Source organism: Triticum urartu, chromosome 7A (assembly GCF_056163025.1).
Source record: "Triticum urartu cultivar PI428250 chromosome 7A, HENAU_Tu73, whole genome shotgun sequence".
Classification (NCBI taxonomy): domain Eukaryota; kingdom Viridiplantae; phylum Streptophyta; class Magnoliopsida; order Poales; family Poaceae; genus Triticum; species Triticum urartu.
In genome coordinates this window covers 488,325,342-488,351,350 of record NC_141879.1, presented here as the reverse complement: position 1 = coordinate 488,351,350, position 26,009 = coordinate 488,325,342, and positions in this window count along the sequence as shown.

Below are 26,009 nucleotides of genomic sequence, written 5' to 3'. Positions count from 1 at the left end.
CTTTGTTTTTAACACTCTAGTTTTTGTCAACTTTGCTTATGCCACTCTAGAATTTGACATCTCACTTTTGCCACTCTTAGATTTTGAAAATATTTAGATGGTTGTATAACTAACCTGAGTACAATCGCATTCAAACAGGGAAAATATACTCAAATTTAGTCCATATGCTAGACAACACACATTTTTTTATTGTTGAGGGAAGTGCAAATTGTTTTGGTACTGTACATGTTATGTTTGTTGTCCTGATTATTTTTAGTTTTTTTGTTGTATTTGAATGCATTTCTAGTAATATAGTAAAACGGGACATAGCTCTCTCTAGTGATGAGGTGCGAATTGTATTTTTTGGGTACACGTTAAGCTTGTTCTCCCGAAATTTCAAGCCGCGCCTTGTTATGCCGAAATTTCAAGCTAGCGTCTCTGTCTATCGTGCTGCGAAATTCCTGCCTCTTTAACCCGCGCCTTGTTACCCCGAAATATTTAAGATATATCTTTGTCTCGTTGTGCTCCGATAAGTCCCTCCATCTCAACCCGTGCCTTGCTATTCCAAAATTACAACGCGCGTGAAAACTCCCACCTCCTGTGAAATCTCGACACACGAAATGCCTGTGATACCCCTGACCTGAAAGAACCGCCTAGCTCAAATAGGTGGGGGTACTTTCGTAACTTACCCCACATTTCAGACAAGCGCGTCCCTAAGCCATGGTTCCCCACTCCCATCCCATCCGCCCACCCATTTGTACACCAAGGCCGCGAAAACCCGCAAACCCCACACCCTCCTTCGTCCGCCACCTAGCCGGAGCCTCTTCCCCGACGACGTCGTCCACAGCAACACCTCGACGTCCCTCATCCATCGTACTGGATGAGGATCCGTCGTCGATCTCGTCATCCCATCGGTTCAGCCACCCCGTCCTCCACCTCCAAGGAGCTGCCCCGACGTTCCCCTCGTCTTTCGCGCCACCTCCATTCCCACACCGCCGTCTTCACCTGCGCCACCGGAAGAGCATCATCATCACCGTTTCCTCGGATGAAGCTGAGGCCTAATCGACGCCGCCAAAGAGGTTGTACACTAATCGCCGCATTTTGTTCTTGATTCAATCTCATGGTGCTGTCGGCGCTCGGTCCCAAGCCGACACGGCGTGGCTCCATCCACGGCGGCGTCGCCGGCCACTTCCTCCACGGCGTCGCTCCCTCAGTGGCGACGTCCACATCAGTAGGAGCTGCTGCTGCTTTAGCTCTCGCTCGCGCTGCTGCTCTGCTCTTGCTCTCGGTCCCCTGCTTGGTCTGCTCTTGCCCTTGCTTTTGCTAGTGCTGTTGCTCTCACTCTTGCTCTTGCTTGCGATGCTGCTTCGATTAGCTACACTTTAGTCGACTGAATCGACTTTCGGGTCAGTCGATTTTCAGAGGGTGGGGGGCTCACCGGAGTTAAGGAAGAACCAGCCACAGCGGGGGGGGGGGGGGGCTCGCCGGAGAGGTACCCTAGTATCTATCTTAGGGTTCAGGGTGGGGCGGTGGTCGCCGGCGGTGGTGGGGCAGTGGCGTGGGGATCGCCAGAGAAAAATCTTGGCAGGGGTGAGGGCTAGAGGGATGGCTGGGGCGGCGGCGGACCGGCGGTGGGGAGTGGTTTCGGGGCGGGCGGGGCAATGCACCGCCGGCCACGTGCGGCGGGGGCAGCTGTTTGGCCGGTGGTGGCTGGCGGCTCAGGGTAGCCTCACCTGATGGTGCTACACAACTAGCTGCCCCGGCTCTCGCACGTGCTGCTGCTACTGCTACTGCTTTTCTGCTACTAGTGCGTTCAGTTTCGACAGAAAAATTCAGTTTCGACAGTTAAGTTCAGTTTCGACAGTTAAATTCACTTTCGATAGTTAAGTTCATAGATGAGCGGCTGATGTATTTTACATCTAGCACTTTGTGGTTATGTATTTTACGTCATCTATTGGAGATGCTATTAGAATTCCACTCAGGTTAACGTTCTCTTTTGTCCCGCTTCAGCCTCGGCGTCGTACAACTCACCGGAGTTGCTCCAACGACGAAACCCTCCATCACCGCGGAGCAGTACCCCGGGCTCCATATCCATACGCCTAAGATCTTCTTCCCCTCCTCCGACAGCCAAGTCAGCCGGATCATCCTCACCGACTAACCCAATCACGCTGAGCTCGACATGGCTTCGCCAAAGAGGTTGTACACTTGTTGCATCTCTTTTTTATTCTACATGTTATATATATTGTCCACTAAGCACACGTAGTAACGTTAAAAATATCAAGAAGAGGTGTCTAGAGGGGGTGAATAGACTCTTAACAAGAAAAATTTGTAGTTTTTTATTTTCTTCAAGTTAAGGTGGAGTTTTAGCACAAGTTTAAACATTCACAATACATATCAAGCAAGCATGACAAGAGTATATGAGCAGCGGAAAGTAAAGCATGCAATTTGCAAGAATGTAAAGGGATGGGATTGGAGTGTGCAAACACAACTAGAGACACGGAGATTTTTGGCGTGGTTCCAATAGGTGGTGCTATCGTACATCCACGTTGATGGAGACTTCAACCCACGAAGGGTAACGGTTGCGCGAGTCCATGGAGGGCTCCACCCACGAAGGGTCCACGAAGAAGCAACCTTGTCTATCCCACCATGGCCATCACCCACGAAGGACTTGCTTCACTAGGGTAGATCTTCACGAAGTAGGCAATCTCCTTGCCTGTACAAACTTCTTGGTTGAACTCCACAATCTTGACGGAGGCTCCCAAGTGACACGTAACCAATCTAGGAGACACCACTCTCCAAAGGTAATAGATGGTATGTTGATGATGAACTCCTTGCACTTGTGGTTCAAATGATAGTCTCCCCAACACTCAACTCTCTCTCACAGATTTGGATTTGGTGGAAAGATGATTTGAGTGGAAAGCAAGTTGGAGAAGGCTAGAGATCAAGATTTATGTGGTTGGAGTGGATTATCTTGACCTCAACACATGAGTAGGTGGTTCTCTCTCAGAAAATGTATGCTGGAAGTGTAGGCATGTTCTGATGGCTCTCCTCACGAATGAAGAGTGGGTGCAGGGGTATTTATAGCCTCCACACAAAATCTAACCATTACACACAAATCACCAAACTCGTTGGGACCGAATCAGAAAACTCAGTCGGACCGATTTGGTTCATAATGTGACCGTTAGGTATTTCGGTGGGACCGATATGATCAACTCAGTGGGACTGATGTGCTAGGGTTAGGGTAAAACCTCATCTTGGTTTGAATGATTACGCAAACTCGGTGGGACTGATTTTGGTAATAAGCTAACCAGAGAGTTGGTCAGGCAAACTCGGTGGGACCGATTGCATATCTCAGTGAGACCGAAATTATTGCAATAGGCGACAGAGAGTTCGCAAGCCCATCTCGGTGAGACCGAATGGATTAGGGTTTGTGGCAGTGAGTATGTCAAGAGAACTCGGTGGTGCCGGATAGAAAGTTTTGATGGGGCCGAGTTTGAGTTTTTGGTTTGGGACATATGTGGATATGGGAAAGTGGTTGAGGGTTTTGGAGCATATCACTAAGCATTTTGAGCAAGCAAGCCATTAAACAACACCTCATCCCCTTTTAATAGTATTGGCTTTCCTATGGACTCAATGTGATCTTGGATCACTAAAAGTAAAATGCAGAGTCTTGAGCTTTTGAGCTTGAGCCAATCCTTTGTCCTTAGCATCTTGAAAGAGTTCCATATCCTCTTGTCCACGCCACTCCATCTGTTGAACTTATCTAAATATAGTAGATGAAAACATTAGTCCCACAAAAGATATGTTGACATTAATTGCCAAAACAACCCAGGGAGCACTTGTGCTTTCAATCTCCCCCTTTTTGGTAATTGATGACAACATACATCAAAGCTTTAGACAAAGATATATAAGATAACAAGTAAAGCTTTGGAAAGACATGTAACATGCATAGTGTCAGTGTCAAAACCGGCAGATCTCGGGTAGGGGGTTCCAAACTGTGCGTCTAAGGCAGATGGTAACAGGAGGCAGGGGACACGATGTTTTACCCAGGTTCGGGCCCTCTTGATGGAGGTAAAACCCTACGTCCTTCTTGATTAATATTGATGATATGGGTAGTATAAGAGTTGATCTACCACGAGATCGGAGAGGCTAAACCCTAGAAGCTAGCCTATGGTATGATTGTTGTTGTCCTACGGACTAAAACCCTCCGGTTTATATAGACACCGGAGGGGGCTAGGGTTACACAAGGTCGGTTACAAAGGAGGAGATATACATATCCGTATTGCCTAAGCTTGCCTTCCACGCCAAGTAGAGTCCCATCCGGACACGAGACGAAGTCTTCAATCTTGTATCTTCATAGTCCAACAGTCCGGCCAAAGGATATAATCCGGCTGTCCGGAGACCCCCTAATCCAGGACTCCCTCAGTAGCCCCCGAACCAGGCTTCAATGACGATGAGTCCGGCATGCAGTGTTGTCTTCGGCATTGCAAGGCGGGTTCTTCTCCAATTTTCAAGTGTTCGTAATTAGTGTCCAGCCCCATAAATGTTGAACCTCTTGGCTTCTGTGCCCAATAAGGGCTTTCTCCCACGCGTCGAATGAATACGAGGCGCCAGAGCATTTTTACATTCGCCCCCTAGCCAAATAAATAAATTGTCTATTAAAGGGATGGGGATTCTTAGATCCGATCCATACCATCCTCCCCCAGCGAGAATCCATCAGAGCGCGTTTCGGAAGGATCCATTCTAGCATGGACGACCTCCGCGGCTCCTTCTCCTGCCCCCGTAGTCCTAAGCCCGGTGATTGGGAGAGGTGTTCAGTCCCGCACAGTCGATTAGTCGAACTGCAGACTAAGGGATTTCTCCCTCCGGCGTATATGGTGCCCGTTCGAGCCGGGCTTGCCACCTACAATGGCGGGGAGCAAGCAGAGAGCTTTCCCTGTCCCTCCATGGGGGAACGGGTCTGCCTTGTTCCTTATTTACTAAGGGGACTCGGATTTCCAATTCATCCGTTCCTCCGCGGGCTCCTGGAGTTCTACGGCCTCCAATTACACAATCTCACCCCTGCCTCCATTCTACATATCGCCAGCTATGTTGCTCTCTGCGAGTTGTTCCTGGACTGCGAGGCTCACTTCGAGCTGTGGAAAAGGCTATTTTTCCTCGTCCCTTCCATACAGAGGAGATCACTTTATCAAGTGGGCGGAGCCGAAATATGGCGCATCGCCGATACCGGATACCTGTCCGGTACCCCGAAGAAGTCGTCCGAAGACTGGCCTTCAGAATGGTTTTATATGGAGGACGTTCCCCTTCCGGACCCTGTTCGGCGGGGTCTTCCTGAGTTCAAGAATGCTCCTCTGAAGAAGCGCCGAAGTTGGTGCCCACGGAGCCCCCAGGCGGAAGACAACAGAGAAGTCCTCTATCTGATGAACCAGATCAAAGCACTAGCTCAATCAGGATTGACAATAATCGAAGTTATGTCAATTTGCATGATGCGGGGAGTGCAAACAGTTCAATACCATGGGCACCCCTTGTGGTGTTATAACGGGGCGGATGACGCCAGCCGCTGCGGGCGTAAGGGTCCGGACAATGCTGCCGCTTTAGCAAAAATTCTGTCCGAATTGTTCAAGGGTGAGGAAGAGGAGTTCACCCGCATCAAGCCACAGGATGGATTCTCCATGTACAATCCTCCAAGCTAGGTAAGTTATATCTCCCTGCTCCCATTTTTCCCGCATTCTTTGTCGTAAGTATTCGCCTTGCCACTTCACGGCAGGAACTGTGAAAAGCCATAAAGGAGGTCAGCAGCCCTTCTCCATAACCAGAGGACCCTGACCGGGCCCTTGACTCCGTACTCGAAGAAGATTCGGTTATATTCTTGGAGCTGATAGACCGACAGTTCTATCAGTTAAGCTGCGACGATGCCATGGTGGCCATTACGGCTGACTATCCCGGACTGCTCCCTACATCGCAAGTAAGAAAAACCAAAAATCCCAACTCCAAAACTAGGATCCCCTTTTGGGCACTTCACCCACCATATACACATGGCATATTTTATAGGGAAGGCATTTGGGACGCCCTGCCGAACCCGCAGCAACTCGCCAACAAGAGGCACCGAGGCCGGGCAGGCCAAAAAGGAAGGCGGTCAGGACGGAGATGCCAGCGCAAAGGTATAAGAAAAACCCCGCTCCGTGGTTGTCGTCTTTCTCAAAATGTAATGACGCCCGCGTTTCTTTAACAGAAAAAATTCTCGCCGGAATATGTCCGGCGATGTTGCCAATCACGCTTCCACCAGTCGAGCGCCAGGACCGGACATGGAGGCAGAAGCCGATATGGGGCAGGCACGATAATCCCCCTACAGAGGATGCGGATAGATTACCCGCTACAAACTCAGAAGTGGAAAGCGCCATGAATCATAGGCGCCGCCGGGTCGTACTCCGTGACGCTTGTTTCTCACCAGAGGCGTTTGACGCCTTCAATTCTGGAGAGGCGTACCTCCGTGCTGCTCAAGATGGTCTAGCCAGAGACACAGATCAGTATGTAAAGGATGTACGGGTGAGTAAATCTGACGATTTATATGTATCAGTAGCCCCTGAGACTTGAAACAGTTAGCAGAACTGATTTAAGGATCATCTTTATTGTGAAGGTTCTTACAGAGAAGAATACTAGGCTGTCACAAGAGCTGGAGGAATGCAAGACCCAACTGCGGGCTGCTGTGGCCGCATTGCAGGAACCAAAAAAGTCACCTGCTGGTAACATTTACTTTAAAGAATGATGGTTACCGTATAACATGCGGCATGGCTGCAGATCTAACAACAGATGTTGCAGATGAATCCGGAGGACTAGCATGTTATGCGACAGCTAGAGGCTGGCAAACGCGTGCTGACTGAGGTTAGGCGGGAGAAAAACAATCTCCAAGATGCCAATATTAAGCTGAGCATGGAACTAAAAGACGTTCGTGGCCAGCTTGAAGAACCCGAGAAGGAGAATAAACGGCTTCGGCGCGGCATTTTCAGTAAGTGCTTGAACGAATCCTTTTAAAGGAGTTCGGCGAAGAAGCCGACTAACAGCGTTATGTCTGTAGGTATGCTGACGGGTCATCCCGCGGAGGAAATGCCCGGGTTTGCGGGTGGTCTTCTGTCCGAGCTGTCACATCTGCACAAACAAGTTCGGCAGGTGATGCAGGGTGTTGCCCAGGCCTTGTGGCCATCCGTCTCCCTGCCAGAGGGCGTTGCCGAGCTTGCGGAGAAGCTCAAGGGAGCATAGCGGCGCTTCCGATTATGGAAGATATCAGCCTACCGACAGGGTGCCAAAGAAGCCTGGGCCATGGTGAAGACGCGGTATACCAAGGCAGACCCAAATCACATGGCCGAGGTCGGACCTGTGGGGCCTGACGGAAAAGAGATCCCCATTAGCTTAGTTTATGGGCAAGTAGAATTAGCCGCAAAGTATTCTCAATAGGATTGTAAGCTAGACCGCCTGTTGGATGGTATAGAATAGGAATTTAGTCAGTCTGCATGACTATGTAATTAAAGTGACATGTATAATGCCTTCTAGTCGGATTGTAGATCATTTGTCGTTGCGGACCTTTCCGCTTCAACCTTCGGGCCCAATAGTCCGGAGTGTATCCGAATACCCGCTCAGTTATATAAGAACCGGGGTATGCGTGGAGACCAGGCGTAGGGGTCATTAGTGCTTTATCAGACAAGTGCCCAACTAGTTATGTTATATTACATGGGTAGTAAGAAACATCTTCCAGGGAGAATAGTTCCGTTAAGGGTTCCTTTCCCTGGGTAAGCATGCCCTAAAGTGCATGTCCGAACTGCGATAGGAAACGCAGGAAAAACATCTAGGGGCAGATATGGACAATAAATAAAAATCATCTTTTGTTCACCGACCAAATATTCCCTTAAGAACGCTAGCTTTCGGCTTCACCCAGTCTGAGGTACACATCCGGCTGACCCGACAGTAACAATCGCAGAGGTGCTCCCCTTATGCCCTAGCCGAATTAATGGGAACGTAGGGCATAAATACAAGAGCCAGACAACCCAGCTTGTCCAAAACTTAAGTCATATTGATGCATATAATGGTGAAAAAGGTACATGCGGAAGTATAACACATGTGTGGGGCATGAGGCCCAGATAAATAATTTAAGCTTCTGTGAATGAAGCCCCCAGGTATGAAGAGTGCGACTAGCGCATCTGTAATGTGCAAGCGAGGCACAAGGTGACCCTTGAAGGCCTAGAGAAACAATAAAAGAAAGAAAGAAAAACAAGACAGATAATGTATATGCAGAAAATGGACAAAGGGAGGGGACTAACATAGAGTCCGGTGCTAGGCGTAGATTCTTCGGAGCCTGGCCGCGTTCCATGGGTTCGGCTCGAGTCAACTAGTCGATTCATCCCGCAGTCGGTACGCTCCACCGGTCAGAACTTGGTCAATAATGAAGGGACCTTCCCATTTGGGCTCAAGCTTGTTCTTTTTCTTATCCGGCAGGCGTAGAACTAGGTCGGCAGCGTTCTAAGTTTTGGCCCGTACTTCTCTACTTTGGTATCTGCGAGCCTGTTGCTGATAAAATGCGGAACGGGCTTTGGCTACGTCGCGCTCCTCCTCCAGGGTGTCCAAATTGTCCTACCGATCGAGCTCGGCTTCTCTTTCTTCGTACATGCGCACTCGAGGTGAGTCATGAATTATGTCACAGGGCAAGACTGCCTCTGCGCTGTACACCATAAAGAAGGGTGTATATCCGGTACTACGATTCGGCGTGGTCCGCAGCCCCTAGAGTACGGAGTCGAGCTCCTCTACCCAGTGCATGTTAGACTCTGTTAAGGAGCGCACTAATCTGTGTTTAATGCCGCTCATTATAAGACCGTTTGCTCGCTCGACTTGACCATTGGTTTGTGGGTGATAGACTGAAGCATAATCGAGCTTGATGCCCATTTTGCTGCACCAGAGTTTACCTCATCGGCCGTGAAGTTCGTGCCACTATCAGTGATGATGCTGTGGGGGACGCCATAACGGTGTACAACCCCGGATATGAAGACTATCACCGGTCCGGATTCGACCGTTTTAACAGGTTTGGCCTCTATCCATTTGGTGAATTTATCCACCATGACCAATACGTATTTTTTCTTGTGGGTTCCCCCTTTAAGGGGTCAAACCATGTCAAGCCCCCAGACTGCAAAGGGCCATGTAATGGGGATTGTTTGGAGGGCGGTGGGTGGCATGTGGCTTTGATTTGCAAAGAGCTGGCAACCGGCGCAGCGTTGGACCAAGTCCTGTGCATCTGCCCGGGCCATTGGCCAATAGAATCTTGTACAGAAGGCCTTGCTTACAAGAGTCCGGGCTGCGGCGTGATGACCGCCGAGTCCGGTGTGAATTTCTGCCAAAAGATTCCGCCCTTCCTCTTCGGAGATGCACCTTTGAAGGACTCCGGTAGTGCTTTTTTTGTACAATTCTCCCTCATGGACCTTGTAGGCCTTGGATCGCCGCACTATGCAGCGTGCCTCATTTTGGTCCTCCGGAAGTTCTTGTCTAGTTAGGTAGGTCAGGAATGGTTCTGTCCACGGGGCAATAATGGCCATTATTTCGTGGGCTGAAGGTGTTATTTCGGTGGCAGAGCCTCCGATTGTGTCAGAGAGTTCGGTATCGGGTATTTTGTCCGGGTCCGGACTATTGTTACCGGTGTCCCCTTCCCATACTACGGATGGCTTGAACAACCTTTCCAAAAATATGTTGGGGGGACCGCATCACGTTTTGCGCCGATGTGGGCGAGGATATCCGCCGCCTGATTGTTTTCCCGGGCCACATGGTGAAATTTGAGCCCCTCGAACCGAGCTGACATTTTTAGGACGGCGTTTCCATAGGCCGCCATTTTCGGATCCTTGGCGTCAAAGTCTCCATTTATTTGGGATATTCCAAGGTTTGAATCCCCACGCACCTCCAGGCATTGAATGCCCATGGAGACTGCCATCCGAAGACCATGCAACAAAGCTTTGTATTCGGCTGCATTGCTGGAGTCTGTATACAATATTTGCAATACGTACTGAACGGTATCTCCGGTTGGGGACGGTAGGACGACACCAGCCCCTAGACCAGCTAGCATTTTAGAACCGTCGAAGTGCATGATCCAATTGTGGTATGTGCCATACTCTTTAGGGAGTTCGGCCTCCGTCCATTCGGCGACGAAGTCGGTCAATACTTGCGACTTAATGGCTCGCTGAGGTTTGTATGTTATGTCGAACGGGAGGAGATCAATGGCCCATTTGGAAATCCGGCCCGTAGCGTCGCGGTTGTTTATAATATCATTAAGTGGCACTTCCGAGGCTACTATAACCGAACACTCTTGAAAGTAGTGTCGCAGCTTCCGCGATGCCATGAATACCGCATATGCTATCTTTTGGTAATGCGGGTACCGTGATTTGTATGGAGTGAGGACAGTGGATACATAGTATACCGACTTTTGAAGAGGGAATTTATGTCCGTCCGCTTCCCGTTCGACAACGAGCACCGCGCTTACAACTTGATGAGTTGCCGCAATATACAACAATATTGGTTCGCCGATGTTTGGCACGGCCAGGATTGGGTTGGTTGCCAAGATGGTCTTTATTTCTTCCAATCCGGCTGTGGCCGCGTCCGTCCACTCGAAGTGTTCGGTGCGCTGAAGGAGGCGATAAAGGGGTAAAGCCTTTTCTCCTAAGAGGGAGATAAAGCGGCTTAGAGCCGCCACGCATCCAGTTAACTTCTAGATTTGTTTGAGGTCTGTTGGCGTAGCCAACTGTGACAAAGCTCGGATTTTGGCCGGATTAGCTTCAATACCTCTACTGGAGACAATGAAACCCAGGAGCTTTCCGGCTGGTACGCTGAAAACGCATTTTTCCTGATTGAGCTTGATGTCGTATGTTCGGAGGTTGTCGAATGTGAGCCTCAAGTCGTCTATCAAAGAGTCGACGTGTTTGGTTTTGACGACCATATCGTCTACGTATGCCTCTACTGTTTTGCTGATTTGTTTCTCCAGACATGTCTGAATCATGCGCTGATATGTTGTGCTAGCGTTTTTTTAGCCCAAAAGGCATTGTGTTAAAACAGAAGGGACCATATGGTGTGATGAATGCCGTTGCGGCTTGGTCGGACTCTGCCATCTTGATTTGGTGGTAACCGGAGTATGCGTCGAGGAAACACAATGACTCATGTCCTGCGGTAGCATCAATGATTTGATCGATGCGTGGGAGGGGGAAGGGATCCTTTGGGCAAGCTTTATTGAGGTCTTTGAAGTCGACACAAAGGCGCCAGGATTTGTCCTTCTTTGGTACCATCACCAGGTTTGCTAGCCAGTCCGGGTGTTTTATTTCTCTGATGAATCCGGCCTCCAATAACTTGGCTAGCTCCTCTCCCATGGCCTGTCTCTTAGGTTCGGAGAAACACCGAAGAGCTTGCTTGACCGGCTTGAATCCCTTTAGGATATTGAGGCTATGCTCGGCCAGCCTGCATGGGATTCCTGGCATGTCTGAGGGATGCCAGGCAAATATGTCCCGGTTCTCGCGCAGGAACTCTCGTAGTGCGGCGTCCACAGCGGGGTTTAACGGTGCCCCAATGGAGGCTATTTTTGTAGGGTCCGTTGGGTGGACTTGGAATTTGACTATTTCATCCGCTGGTTTAAAAGAGGTGGACTTGGATCTCTTGTCGAGTATCACGTCGTCCCTGTCCACTGTGGAGTGTAGCGTGGTTAATTCCTCGGCCGAGAGGGCTTCAGATAATGCCTCGAGGGCCAGTGCGGCTGTTTTGTTTTCAGCGCGGAGTGCCGTGTCCGGATCGCTGGCGAGAGTGATGATTCCGTTGGGCCCGGGCATTTTGAGCTTCATGTACCCGTAATGGGGTACGGCTCAGAAGATTGTGAACGCCACCCGTCCTAAAAGGGCGTGATAACCACTGCTGAACGGGGCCACTTGGAATGTAATTTCTTCGGACCTGTAATTATCTGGCGTGCCGAATACCACATCTAGTGTGATTTTCCCAGCACAGCGTGCTTCCCGACTGGGGATGATTCCTCTAAAGGTTGTGCTACTTTGCTCAATGCGGTTCTAGTCTATTTCCATCTTTTGAAGAGTTTCCTCATAGATGAGGTTTAATCCGCTGCCACCGTCCATGAGTACCTTGGTGAGTTGAAAGCCATCCACAATTGGACCGAGGACCTGTGCGGCTGGTGCTCGGGCTGTTCAGAATTTAGGTTCATCACTGGTATTGAAGGTAATAGTCGTGTCACTCCATGGATTTATTGCTGCTACGTGGCAGATTTCGGCCATGGTGCGGAGTGTTCGCTTGCGCCTATTATTTGACGCAAATGTCTCAAAGACTGTTAACACTTTATTGTTATCCATGGGATGGTGCTCTGTGGCATTTGGGATAAGAAGATGCTCCCCGCTTTTGGCCACCTGCCGGAGTATCCAACATGCTCTAAGGCTGTGCGTTGGTATTGTATCTGCTGTACTATGAATTTTGCAAGGTCCATTGAGCCATCCCTCCAGTACGGTTCCATGCCCTGTAGAGGGTTTTTGCTTTTTGGTAGTTGACCCGGGTGTCTTTTGATAGTGCACCCTTTTATTTCGGACTGGGTTTGTATTTAGGGCCGGATTATCCCAAAAGTTTGTTTCGGTTTTCCAGGCACTTTCCATCGCACAGTACTTTCGTACTATGGATGAGAAGTCAGCGAAGTGTGATATCTCACGGCGATTTATGGCGTTAAGGATTCCCTTGTCTGTGCAATTATTGCAGAAAAATAAGATCGCGTCTTCCTTGCGACAGTCCTTAACCTTGTTCATCGCAAGGAGGAATCTGGCCCAATAGTGATGTACTGTTTCCTAGGGCTCTTGCCTGATGTGGGAAAGATCGCTTATGTTTGGGTGGGTGGGTGGGTGGAATTGAATCCGAACCCTTACCCGATCTGGGATCCAGGGGCCGAGGAATTTCTAATTTTGGAAATTCTGGTTCCGGGGTGTTGCCCGATAATCCTGGCCCGCTGCCGGACTCTAAGTTCAGGGATTGGATGCTGTCCTCCCGCGAACGGGTATCCGGCTCGGAGAGCTTAGGAATCAGGACATAGTTGGTCCTCAATATGGAGGAGAGGTCGCCGCATTGTTCCTCCACCACTGCAATATGATGGGTGACCGGCGGAAAGTTAATCTCCCTTTGATCGGGTTTCAGCCCGATCCGATCATAGTCCGTAGCAACTCCCAGGGCGGCGATGCGATCCAAGACCTCATTTATGGAGGCGAGCTCCAGCGGATCCATCTGTTCGGCGAGTGCCGACTTAACATGGAGGTTGTTTTCGATGACCCGAGAAGTCATCGTCGGCGCGGCAGCCGAACAGGCGGTCATGATGAAACCACCTAGCCGGAGAGTTTGGCCGACAGTCAAAGCTCCCCCAACAGTAATATCGTCTTTAAAGATGAGACGAGACATCCTTCCTTCTCGCGACGTCACAGAGGAACTCTCAATGAAAGCACCAATGTCGGTGTCAAAACCGGCGGATCTCGGGTAGGGGGTCCCGAACTGTGCGTCTAAGGCGGATGGTAACAGGAGGCAGGGGACACGATGTTTTACCCAGGTTCGGGCCCTCTTGATGGAGGTAAAACCCTACGTCGTGCTTGATTAATATTGATGATATGGGTAGTACAAGAGTTAATCTACCACGAGATCAGAGGGCTAAACCCTAGAAGCTAGCCTATGGTATGATTGTTGTTGTCCTACGGACTAAAACCCTCCGGTTTATATAGACACCGGAGGGGGCTAGGGTTACACAAGGTCGGTTACAAAGGAGGAGATATACATATCCGTATTGCCTAAGCTTGCCTTCCATGCCAAGTAGAGTCCCATCCGGACACGAGACGAAGTCTTTAATCTTGTATCTTCATAGTCCAACAGTCCGGCCAAAGGATATAATCCGGCTGTCCGGAGACCCCCTAATCCAGGACTCCCTCACATAGGCTCCCCCTACATGTATGAAATCATGTCAACATGAAATGTAAGAGCATGTGAATGCATAATCATGACAGAGCAGGCAAAGTGTTACATGTATCTTGGCTATATGCATCAGGGCAAATGATATGAATATATGAAGTGTAATTTCATGTTCATGATTCCTTCTTGCAAACAATATGTATATTAGCAAGAAATCTTCATGCACATGAGTGTGATGCATATACTTACCTTGTGGTCTTGAGATGGCTTAGGAAGAGATGAACCTGAGTAAACAAGGTTAGATAACACTGATACATCTACTAGACAGAGCAGACAAAAGAAGCCACAAGAGTACCAAGACTGGGATGACATGTAGAGTGCGAGTACTAGGTACTCTATTGGATATAGACATGTCTCCAAAGGTAAAAGATATGCAATGAATTCAATGACTTCCTTCCCTAGCAGTCTTTCTCCACCCGAATCTTGTATTGGATAATGGGAGAACATAGGGAAGCAAAACAGATCATAAACATAAACATAACATAGACATGTCTTTCCCCTATTAAAGACATGTGACTTCTCTCCTCTTGAACACTAAGCATCTGGGGCCTTTGATGTGATTACCTCTCTCTCCCTTTTTCTCTCTGTCCCCCTTTTGAAGAGAATAAGCATTGATGTGATCTCTCTCTCCCCCCTTTGACATCAATTTCCAAGAAGGGATCTTCTGGAGTGTGAGTCAAAATAGGTTTGGTCCTTGAGTCACAGAGCAAAGCAACATATAGATTGTGATGCTGGTAGAGGACAAGAATCATCGAGTGGAGCTGGAACAAAAATGCAGGAACAAGTGGCAAATTGTCTTTTCTGCAGTGAAATCGGTGGCACCGAGTTGTGTTCTTCGGTTGGACCGAAAGTAGCGAACCGGCGTGTCCGAGTTCAACACAGAAAAAGAGCAATAGTCACATCAGCTCACTAGGCAAATAGGATCTCACAAAGATTTGCAAGGAATTAAGTGAAGGATTTGCAATGAATTGGATGCAGAAAATGCATAACAAAACAGAGAAAAGAAAATCTACTTGAAGTTTTTTTTGATAAAGGAAGGGGAATAAATATGCAAGGGACAAATGCAAAGACTCAGAGAAACACTAGAGAACTTCATCTAGAAGTGGGCGGTGACAAAGTCACCTATGTTAGAGTATATTGACTAAGGAGTCAAATGAGTACACTTGATCATAAGCCATACTCATTGTTTAAGCTCAAAATGGGGTTACCATTTTTCGTTTAAGCTTTTGATGTATTCACATCTTGTTGAGCTGCTTTGACACATGACTTGGAGTAAAGCTTCTCTAATATGGAATAACATACCTTGGGTGGTGGTGTTGAACTTGATCATGTAGTTGAACTTGCGTGGAGTGCTCAAGGTTGATGTAGCGCGTCAATGGTTGGGAGCACCACTTGTAGTTGAGTTCATCTACCTACATGGGTTAGTCTTGCAAGGAAGAGCACTTGTGTATCCAACATGACAATCATGAAATTTGATACCAAATGAAATTTGATATATAGAATTTGTCAAAGGATATGCTGGGGGGTTTCATGCCTCGTTTGTCTTCAACCACCATTGTGTAGAGACTTGGTGATGTAGAGATTGCTCAAGATGTGAGTGAGTTGCAATGTCATGGATTTAGATTCATCCAAGTACCTACAAGGGTTAGATAGCATGCAAGGGTACAAATGTATCCAAGACATATGATCATCATCATAAGAGAAGAAGTCAGGGATTAGTCAAAGGCTTATGCCTTGCATGTATCCAAATGGAGTTCCTACTCCAAGTTTGAAGCATCAATGATGTTCAATTCACCTCTCAAATGGCAAAAGACTTTCTCATCAAGCGATTTGGTGAATATATCTGCCAATTGCTTATCGGTACGAACATGCTTAAGATCAGTGTCCCCTTTAGCAACATGATCTCGAATGAAATGATGACGAACTTCAATATGCTTAGTTTGAGAATGTTGCACGTGATTGTGAGCAGTCTTAATAGCACTCTCATTGTCACAAAGCAATGGAACATGTTTTACATAGATCCCATAATCCTTAAGAGTTTGGGTCATCCAATGTAATTGAGCACAACATGAACCGGCGACAATGTATTGCGCTTCGGCGGTGGATAAGGATACCGAGTTTTGTTTCTTGGAGGACCAAGATACAAGAGATCTACCAAGAAATTGACAAGTACCCCAAGTGGACTTTCTATCAACCTTGTCTCCGGCATAGTCCGAATCGGAGTAGCCAACAAGATCAAAAGAAGACCTCTTAGGATACGGAATGCCAAAATTTGGTGTATGTATTAAGTATCTCACTATCCTTTTCATAGCCTTAAGATGACATTCTTTAGGGGCTGCTTGATATCATGCACACATGCACACACTTAGCATAATGTCGGGACGGGAGGCACATAGATATAACAATGATCCAATCATAGATCGGTAAACCTTTTGGTCAACCAATTTGCAATCCTTGGTCAAGTCAAGATGTCCACTTGTAGGCCTGGGAGTTTTCATACTTTTGATTTCTTGCATGTTGAACTTCTTGAATAAGTCCTTGGTGTACTTTGTTTGAGAAACAAAGGTGCCTTCCTTAGTTTGCTTGATTTGCAAACCAAGAAAGAACTTGAGTTCACTCATCATAGACATCTCGAACTTCTTTGACATTAGCTTTCCAAACTTTTCACTAAAATGAGGGTTAGTCGAAGAAAATATGATATCATCAACATAAATTTGGCACACAAATAATTCACCATTAACCCTTTTAGTAAAAAGAGTAGAATCTATTTTCCCAATCTCAAATCCTTTTTAAATAAGGAACTTGGTCAAGCATTTATACCAAGCTCTAGGAGCTTGTTTAAGACCATAAAGAGCTTTGTGAAGTTTGTAAACATGGTCAGGTTTCTTAGGATTGACAAAGCCGGGAGGTTGTTTAACATAAACTTCCTCCTCAATTTCACCATGTAGAAAATCACTTTTAACATCCATTTGGTACAAGGTGATATCATGGTGATTAGCATAGGCAAGTAAGATACGAATGGACTCAAGTCCAGCGACGGGGGCATATGTCTCACCATAGTCCATACCTTCGACTTGAGTGTAGCCTTGGGAGACGAGACGTGCTTTATTGTGGACGACTAGACCATCTGCGTCTTGCTTGTTGCGAAACACCCATTTGGTACCAATGATGTTGTGGTTGTTGTCGGGCTTCTCGACCAATGTCCACACTTGATTTCTCTCAAAGTTGTGTAGCTCTTCATGCATAGCATTTATCCAATCCGGATTTTCCAATGCTTCTTCAACCTTCATAGGTTCAATGCTAGAGATGAATGAATATGTTCACAAAAATTAGCCAAACGAGTTTTAGAGCGAGTGATTCTCCCGGTTTGGATATCATTGAAGATTTGTTCGACAGGATGGTCTCTTGAGACTCTTGCTCGAACTCGTGAGACTTTTGTTTGGGTCGGGGTGGAACATCTTCTTCATCATCTTGTCCTTCGTCTTGGCCTTCTCCATTGTTGACGTAGTCGTTCTCTCGTCGTGGTGGAGAAGGAGGTTGATGAGGTTCATCTTGGTGTACTTCCTCGTTTTCTTCATCTTGGCGTGTCCCACTCGTGGATGCTTCCATGTCAACTCTTGGTTCACCTTGTCTTGAGGTAGAATCTTCCACATGGACGGATGAGGTACTCTCCTTCACCTTTGTTGGACGAATCTTGCCAATAGACAAGTCTTGGATTGCTTCTGAGGGGTCTTTGTCTCCTACATCAATTGGCAATTGCTCTACTTGCGAGCCATTAGATTCATCAAACTTCACATCTACCGTCTCTTCAACCTTTCGGGTGAAATTGTTGTAGACACGGTAAGTGTGAGAGTTTGAGCCATAACCGAGTAGGAAACCCTCATGAGATTTAGGAGCAAATTTAGAACGACGATGCTTATCAAGAATGTAACACTTTGACCCAAACACTCGAAAGTATCCAACTTGGGGTTTGTTACCGGTGAGAAGCTCATATGCCGTCTTGCCGAGTGGCTTGTGAAGATACAAGCGATTTGTTGCATGACAAGATGTCTCAACCACTTCCGCCCAAAAGTGTTTTGGCATATTGTACTCATAAAGCATCGTTGTCACCATCTCAATAAGAGTTCGGTACTTCCTCTCAACAACTCCATTTTGTCGAGGCGTGTACGTAGCCGAGAACTTGTGTGAAATCCCTTCTTCGTCAAGAAAGGTATCCACATTTGCGTTCTTGAACTCCGTTCCATTGTCACTGCGAACCTTCTTGATCTTCACTTCAAATTGATTTTGGGCCTTCCTAGCAAAGTTCTTTAAGATCTTTTGGACCTGTGATTTATCATGAAGAAAGAACACCCACCTAAATCTTGAAAAATCATCGACTATAACTAGACCAAATGAGTTTCCACCGAGACTTTTGTAGGCATTGGGACCAAAGAAATCCATGTGAAGTAGCTTGAGCGGTCTTCTCATGGTCATGATGTTCTTCACGGGGTGGCTTCCTCCAACTTGTTTTCCTGCTTGACAAGCACTACAAAGTCTATCCTTGTCAAATATAACATCTTTTACTCCAAGGATATGATCACCTTTAATAAGGTTATCAAGATTTCGCATGCCCACATGACCTAATCTTCTATGCCACAACCAACCTTTAGAAGATTTAGCAATTAAGCAAGTTCTAGGTTGAGCCTTTTTAGTGAAATCAACAATATATAGATCACCTCCACGTATACCGGTAATGACCATTTTATGATTATCTCTGTGAAACACTTGGCAATCTACTTCAGTAAATAGGACATTGAAACCAAAGTCAGCATGTCTAGATACGGAAAGTAAATTGTAGCCAAGAGATTCAACGAGCATAACATTTTGTATGGAGCTATCATGTGAGATGGCCACCTTACCAAGGCCAACCACCTTACCATTTGAGTTATCACCAAAAGTGACATACTTCTGAGGTCCGTCATTTTCAGCAAGCTCACGAAACATATCTTTGTCTCCGGTCATATGATCAGTACATTCACTATCAAGGACCCATTCCTTTCCTCCGGCCATGTAGCCACGAAGATTAGCCATAAGACCAAAGTGTCTCATAGACTCATCGAGATCAAGGTCACTACCATCATCCTCATCATAGTATCCATGTTCAACATCGTCTTGTGATGGATCAATTCCTAGAGAAAGTGATTCATTAGAAGTATGACCATAACAATGCTCATCTCTATGGATTCTAATGACTTCGGAAATGATATTACTAATGATTCCAACATCTCCTTTGGCACACGTAAGATTAGTAAGCTCAAATAGACAGTCACCAAATTTGGGGTCATTGGAACTCATCTTACTCAACGAATAGACTTATGAAGGATCTCATCTAAGTTTTTCAAGGAATAGTTTGGAAATCGTTCCTCAAGAAATCTCCACATAGTGTAGGCACAATCAAGAGTAGGCAAACATCCAATCAAGTTTCTAGGAAAACTTCTAGTGATAAGATTGACAGTTCTAAGATTGCGGATCATGTCAATAGACTCATCAATGGTAGGATGCAAAGGATCACTAGGGGGGAATGCAAGGACTAGTAATGTACTTGTTCATTCATTGAAAATCTCAAGCACCTCATTTTCCACTCATGAAAGTACTCTCCATCAAGCATAGGCACTCTACGTCTAAGACTCCCGAACATAGACTCATCCATCTTCCTCCAAAGGTGTTTAAACCAAAGCAATGGATACCAATGCTCTAATACCAATTGAAAGGATCGAGAAGAGGTGTCTAGCGGGGGGTGAATAGACTCTTAACAAGAAAAAGTTGTAGTTTTTTATTTTCTTCAAGTTAAGGTGGAGTTTTAACACAAGTTTAAACATTCACAATACATATCAAGCAAGCATGACAAGAGTATATGAGCAGCGGAAAGTAAAGCATGCAATTTGCAAGAATGTAAAGGGATGGGATTGGAGTGTGCAAACGCAATTGGAGACACGGAGATTTTTGGCGTGGTTCCGATAGGTGGTGCTATCGTACATCCACGTTGATGGAGACTTCAACCCATGAAGGGTAACTATCGGTGTCAAAACCGGTGGATCTCGGGTAGGGGGTCCCGAACTGTGCGTCTAAGGCGGATGGTAACAGGAGGCAGGGGACACGATGTTTACCCAGGTTTGGGCCCTCTTGATGGAGGTAATACCCTACGTCCTGCTTGATTGTTCATGATGATATGAGTATTAGAAGAGTTGATCTACCATGAGATCAAAGAGGCTAAACCCTAGAAGCTAGCCTATGGTATGATTGTATGTTGTCCTACGGACTAAACCCTCCGGTTTATATAGACACCGGAGGAGGCTAGGGTTACACAAGGTCGGTTACAAAGGAGGAGATATACATATCAATATTGCCTAGCTTGCCTTCCATGCCAAGTAGAGTCCCATCTGGACACGGGACGAAGTCTTCAATCTTGTATCTTCATAGTACAACAGTCCGGCCAAAGGATATAGTCCGGCTGTCCAGAGACCCCCTAATCCAGGACTCCCTCAGTAGCCCCTGAACCAGGCTTCAATGAAAATGAGTCCGGCGCGCAGTATTGTGTTCGGCATTGCAAGGCGGGTTCCTCCTCCGCATACACCATGGAAGAGTTTAGAATACAAGGATAGTGTCTGGCCCTGCAAAATAAGTTCCACATACCACTGTAGAGAGAATAATATTTCCACAAATCCAATCTGCTGAGAAATTTTGACAGCATGACATCACGCCATGGCCCGGTCATTATTCGAACCGTTTTTCTCAACCAGCTCCGCACATAACGTGAGGCGGTTTTTTTGACACGTCTTGTCAAAGCAGAGATCGTGTCCCCCTTATCACGGGATTCTCATCAATACAGACGTGGGTAACCCAACCATGCCTGTTGGTATGACTCCTAGATTTTAGGCAAGTCCCAAATGGCCACGAGGAGGACGCTTGATATTCACCCTTTTTATAAAGGGGACGAGGCTTTTTCTTTTTTCCCGTGCTCAATCGAATCCTTCCCCCGCCTCGAGTTCTAACACCCAAAGCCCAGGTCAGGTGCTTCGGACCTTCAACTATGTCCGGATCCAACCTTCAAGGTTGGTGGATGCCTTCCTCCATCACAGAGGAGGACATCAAGAATTTGAGAGAGGCCAGATATCTGACCGCCGAAATTTCACATAGGCTGCCTGCCCGAGGGCAGGTCGTCCCTACTCCCGAACCCAAAGAGAGCGTCGTGTTCATCTCCCACTTCCTCTGAGGACTAGGCCTCGCTCTGGATCCCTTTGTTAGGGGTCTTATGTTCTAATATGGGCTGGATTTTCATGATTTGGCCCCAGATTCCCTTCTTCACATCTCGTCATTTATTTTCGTATGTGAGGCCTTCCTCCGCATTACCCCTCACTTCGGCCTGTGGCTCAAGACCTTCGATGTGAAGCCGAAGATGTTCGAGGGGCGGCACGTAGCGTGCGGAGGTGCTTTAATAAGAAAAATCGCTGACGCTCCATGGCCAGAGGGTTCCTTCCCAGAGGTGTCCAGATTGTGGCAGCGAGAGTGGTTTTACATCACAGCTCCCCGAAGTGCTAAGTGGGTAGCTGCCCCCACCTTTCGCTCGGCCCCCACCGCAACTGATGTCATGGATCAGCAGAGGGCTGAGCTGGGGTCCAGCGAAGGACGTGCCAATACTGCAAAGCCGTATCCGAGATCTCTTTGAGAGAGATTTCAGTCTGGTTATGGTAATGCAAGTTATGCTAGTTCATCGAGTCCAGCCTTGCAAACGCTGGCCCCTCCGCATGTGGGAATTCAACCCGGAAGGACTGTGAGCTATTCAGCATTTCCTCGGCATGACGCTCGAAGAGATGTACAAATCGTTCTTCGGACCCCAAATAGAGTGTCCGGACACCACCGAGGACGTGGGTCTGAGCTGCAACCGCCCCGCTGCCCAAGTAAGTAACCCCATGTCAAACCTACTGTCCTTTTATTTATCATGGCATCATTCTAAAGAGCCGCTCTTTGACCAGGACCGGATAATAAAGGCGATGATGATCAGGTGTTCAACCCCTCTTCCTGAGGGCTTGGACAATCCAGTACTGGACAAGATGCTCGAGCCGGCGCCTTATCCAGTGCCCTCAAAGGAAGATGATGGGGGAAATAGAGAGGGCGAAAGCGGTCCTCACGCGCTACTTATTCCAGCCGGGGGAATGAGCGCCTCCGCGAGGGAGGACAACCAAAGGGAAGAATCTGACATGCTCTCTCCCCGGGGAAGGAAGAGGACTACCTCTAAAGATCCGGAGACTAAGGTTTCCAAACGGGAGAAGAAATCTTCATCAGAGGGTCCTGCCTCGGAGGGTATTATTGCCGCACAATGTCTGCGCGGGGATTAGCCCTCTACCGAGCTGTAAGTAATCGAAAAGTAATTAATAGTGGAAACATCCTACCTTACTTCCGAAGACAATAACCAATGCTTATAAATTGTAGTCCGGATCGTAGCCCTTCTCGGTAGAGTTCGTCTTTGGGGATCTTCTTCTGGAGATGATGGAGAGCGAAACGCCTCCCCCTGACACCCCGCCTCGTGAAGCGGGCGAATTTGAAGTGTCGTCGCGAAGGGTATCTCCGGATCCACTAAGGCCAGAGGATAACCCTTTGGCTACCCGGAATCCCCACTATCCGGCTCCTAAGGAGAGCAACAGCAAGGGTCCATACAGTGTGCGGTCGGACGTGCTGAAGGATCTTCTGGGGCAAGTGGCCGTCTCGGAAGCGCATCATACGCTAATGGGTACGGTAATTGAAAGGATTTCATCCGCTGAAAGCAGTTTGCATGAAGCCTTTATGAGTCTGCTGAAAGGCTTCGAGGTACGTGAAATAGTGTATGTTTTTGATAGTACCGCATATGTTAGGTGTACCCTGTGCAGATAGTAGCCCCTGAGACTCTGGTTGTCGTCGAGAACAGAGGCAACTCGAGGATCATATACCCAGGTAATAATTCGACTGCCTTTATGTGCAGGTGGCTGAGGCTACGGTGGCTAGCCGAACAGATGGATTTACCGAGCTAAAGCGGCAACTTGATGCGGCCGATGCCGATATCGTGCTTGTCAACCAGCGGCTTGACAAGGCACAAGGTGAGTAATTTCTCTGGTGATCGTCACATAATAAGAGTAGCATGATGCCAGTATCTTTAATATGTTGTGACTGCAGATGGAGCTGCCACCGTGGAGACCCTTCGGGCGGAGCTTGCCCGAGCCAAGGAGCAAGCAAGGAGTACCAATGCGGCCGCTCTAAAGGCGGCCAAAGAGTGAAGGACCGAATAGGCCGCGCATTGCAAGAGCAAGGAAAAAATAGCCAAGATGGCTGTAGAGTTAAAAGATGCCGCTGACCGTTACCAGCTTCTTGAAGAAGAAAACCGGGCGAAGGCGACGGGCCTGGAGAAGGCCCTGGTGGCTGCCAAGGAAGCCCACTCCAAAATTAGAGCGACGAAGGAGGAGCTGAATCATGCTGCAGATATCGTGTCTGGGAAGCCCTTCTTGTTGCGGACTAAGTTCAGAGATCCGAAGTGTGCTCCTCTGGACCAGCTATGGAGTTCTGCGGACGCCTACGTGGATTTGCTGCAAGTGCTGCTGATGCAGCCAAGTACTTCAAGGATCAGAAAGGTCCCGAAGTGGAAAAGATGTTCTGGTCACAATTTCATGCTCCAGTCCGTCCGCTGCTGTTGAATGAGCGAATGGCCAAGTGGGCCGAGCTCCATAGGTTGTCCGGACTTGCAATGAGGTCCGTTGTGGATCACCTGTGGCCGGGAGGGCCAAGGCCGAATAGCTACTTTAGTTTAGTGCAACAATTCCTTCATGATGTGCCACACATCGATGCTGTAAAGAGATCGGCGTGCATAGAGGGTGCGCGGATGGCCTTTGCCCGTGTCAAGACATATTGGGCGGAGATGGAGGCCACCACTATTGCGACACAGGGTTCGGCCGTAGGTCGAGTGGCTGCCGAGGACTACTTTGAAGAGGTTCTTGAAGGCGCTCGTTCGATAGAGGCTCAATGCTCGAAGAATATTATGTTCTACTGACATGTATTCCCATTGTAAAAACAATGTTTTATTGAATTATCAAGGCTGTATTTATACTTTTTCCCAAAAGTACTATGATGCCTCCTGTGCGGCCGTTTATGTATATATGTATATAACCTGAAAGTTTGCAGTCGTCGGCTTTCGCCCCCACGCATATAATGCGGGGGTGTTCGCAGAAAATGCATATCCACACTTGATCCAACGTCTTGGTCCATTAAGGAGGTGATAGCACAGCGAACGAGGCAATCGGACTATATTGCTTTAACACTTTCACTTAGCCATAGGAGTTTAACGGTGGGGCTACTATATAGCCCCTGGTACTTCTACGCTCGTCCGAATACGGGGCGTGTACGTACATGACCGGGAAACGGCCCTTCGTTAATGCGGAGGAATCCCAAAGATTCTGATGAGTCATCGAGTGGTTGACCAGTCTCTCGCTATATCATGACAGTCAGTTTTTGGCTTTCTCTACTGAGGTGCTCATCCAGATGAACCAGGACACAATCATAGTAGTTCTCCCAGTGCTACCTTAGCCGATATAACGGAACGTAAGGTACCAAAACGTGGGAGCCGGGCAAACCCAACATGTGACCAAAGACATGATTCGGAGCTGATGCATATAGGGCCAAACTCGCGACGCCGAAGACTCCCTAAGGTGTTCGGTCTTTATAACATATACAGGGCTAAAAAATGCCCTTAATAAGAAACCCCATGTGTCCAGGTACGTGCAAAATCCTGACGTGGCCACATGCCAATAACGCCAGCATCCTTCTCGGTTGTGTGGAGTATCCGGAGGATGTGAGCAACAAGAGACAGTAAAAAAGGTTTACGCATGGTCTTAATCTAAAAAGAAACCTTTGGGCGGGTCCCTGCTGCACGTCTGCGCCTGTATCTCCGTTGTGCTGTTTCCTAGACGGGTGTAGCACGATTGTCATCTGTAAAAGGAAAGAACTTAGGTGAAAGTTGTCATGCCAAAAAAGAAGAATTGGTTATTATCAATGAACTATCAAAATTCAAGAGAAGCCAAGTTGAGCCAGGCTGGCCCGGGAAGCCCCTGTTATCGTTTATGAGGGTTTGATCATCAAACCAATCTCATGTATATATGATGGAACACCGGATTCGTTTAACCGTGTCCGTGGTCTTGACGACCTGCCATTTTTTCTGGTTGGTGAGGCAGTCTAGTTTGCGGCTGTTAGAGCCGCCGCATCCTCTTCCGTACGTAAGAAACGTTCAGTATTTCTGCTAACTGAGATGATGCCACGTGGACCGGGCATCTTAAGCTTGAGAAAAGCATAGTGCGGTATTGTGTTAAAACGATCAAAAGCCGTTCTTCCGAGTAGTGCTTGATAACCACTTCGGAATGGGGCGATGTGAAATGTTAACCTTTCGCCTCGGAAGTTATCGGGAGAACCGAATACCACCTCTAGTAGTAGAGAGCCCGTACAGCAGTCCTCTTGGCCTGGTATTACTCCCTTGAAGGTAGTATTACTGTGGCTTATTTGTGTCGGGTCTATCCCCATTTTGCGGACTGTGTCCTAATATATCAGATTTAGATCACTGTCGCCGTCCATGAGAACTCGTGTGAAATGGTACCCATTTATTATTGGGTCTAACACCAAGGCCGTAAGTCCTTCATGCCGGATATTTGTCTTGTGATCCCTACGATCAAAAGTGATCGGGCAGGCCAACCAGGGGTTGAACCTAGGGGTGACAGGCTCTATGGCGCGTGTGCCTCGGAGTGCATGCTTGCTTCTCCTCTTTGTCACATGGATCACGTTAACTGTTTTAACCTCTGGTGGGAACTTTTTCTGTCTTCCGGCGCTTTGCTGGCGAGGTTCATCCTCGTCTTCGCTTGGTGTCTCTTCCCCTTTGTGTTCGGCATTTAGCTTACCGGCCTACTTGAAGACCCAACATTCTCTGTGGGTATGATTTGCAGGTTTGTCTGGGCTGCCGTGAGTCTGACAGAGTT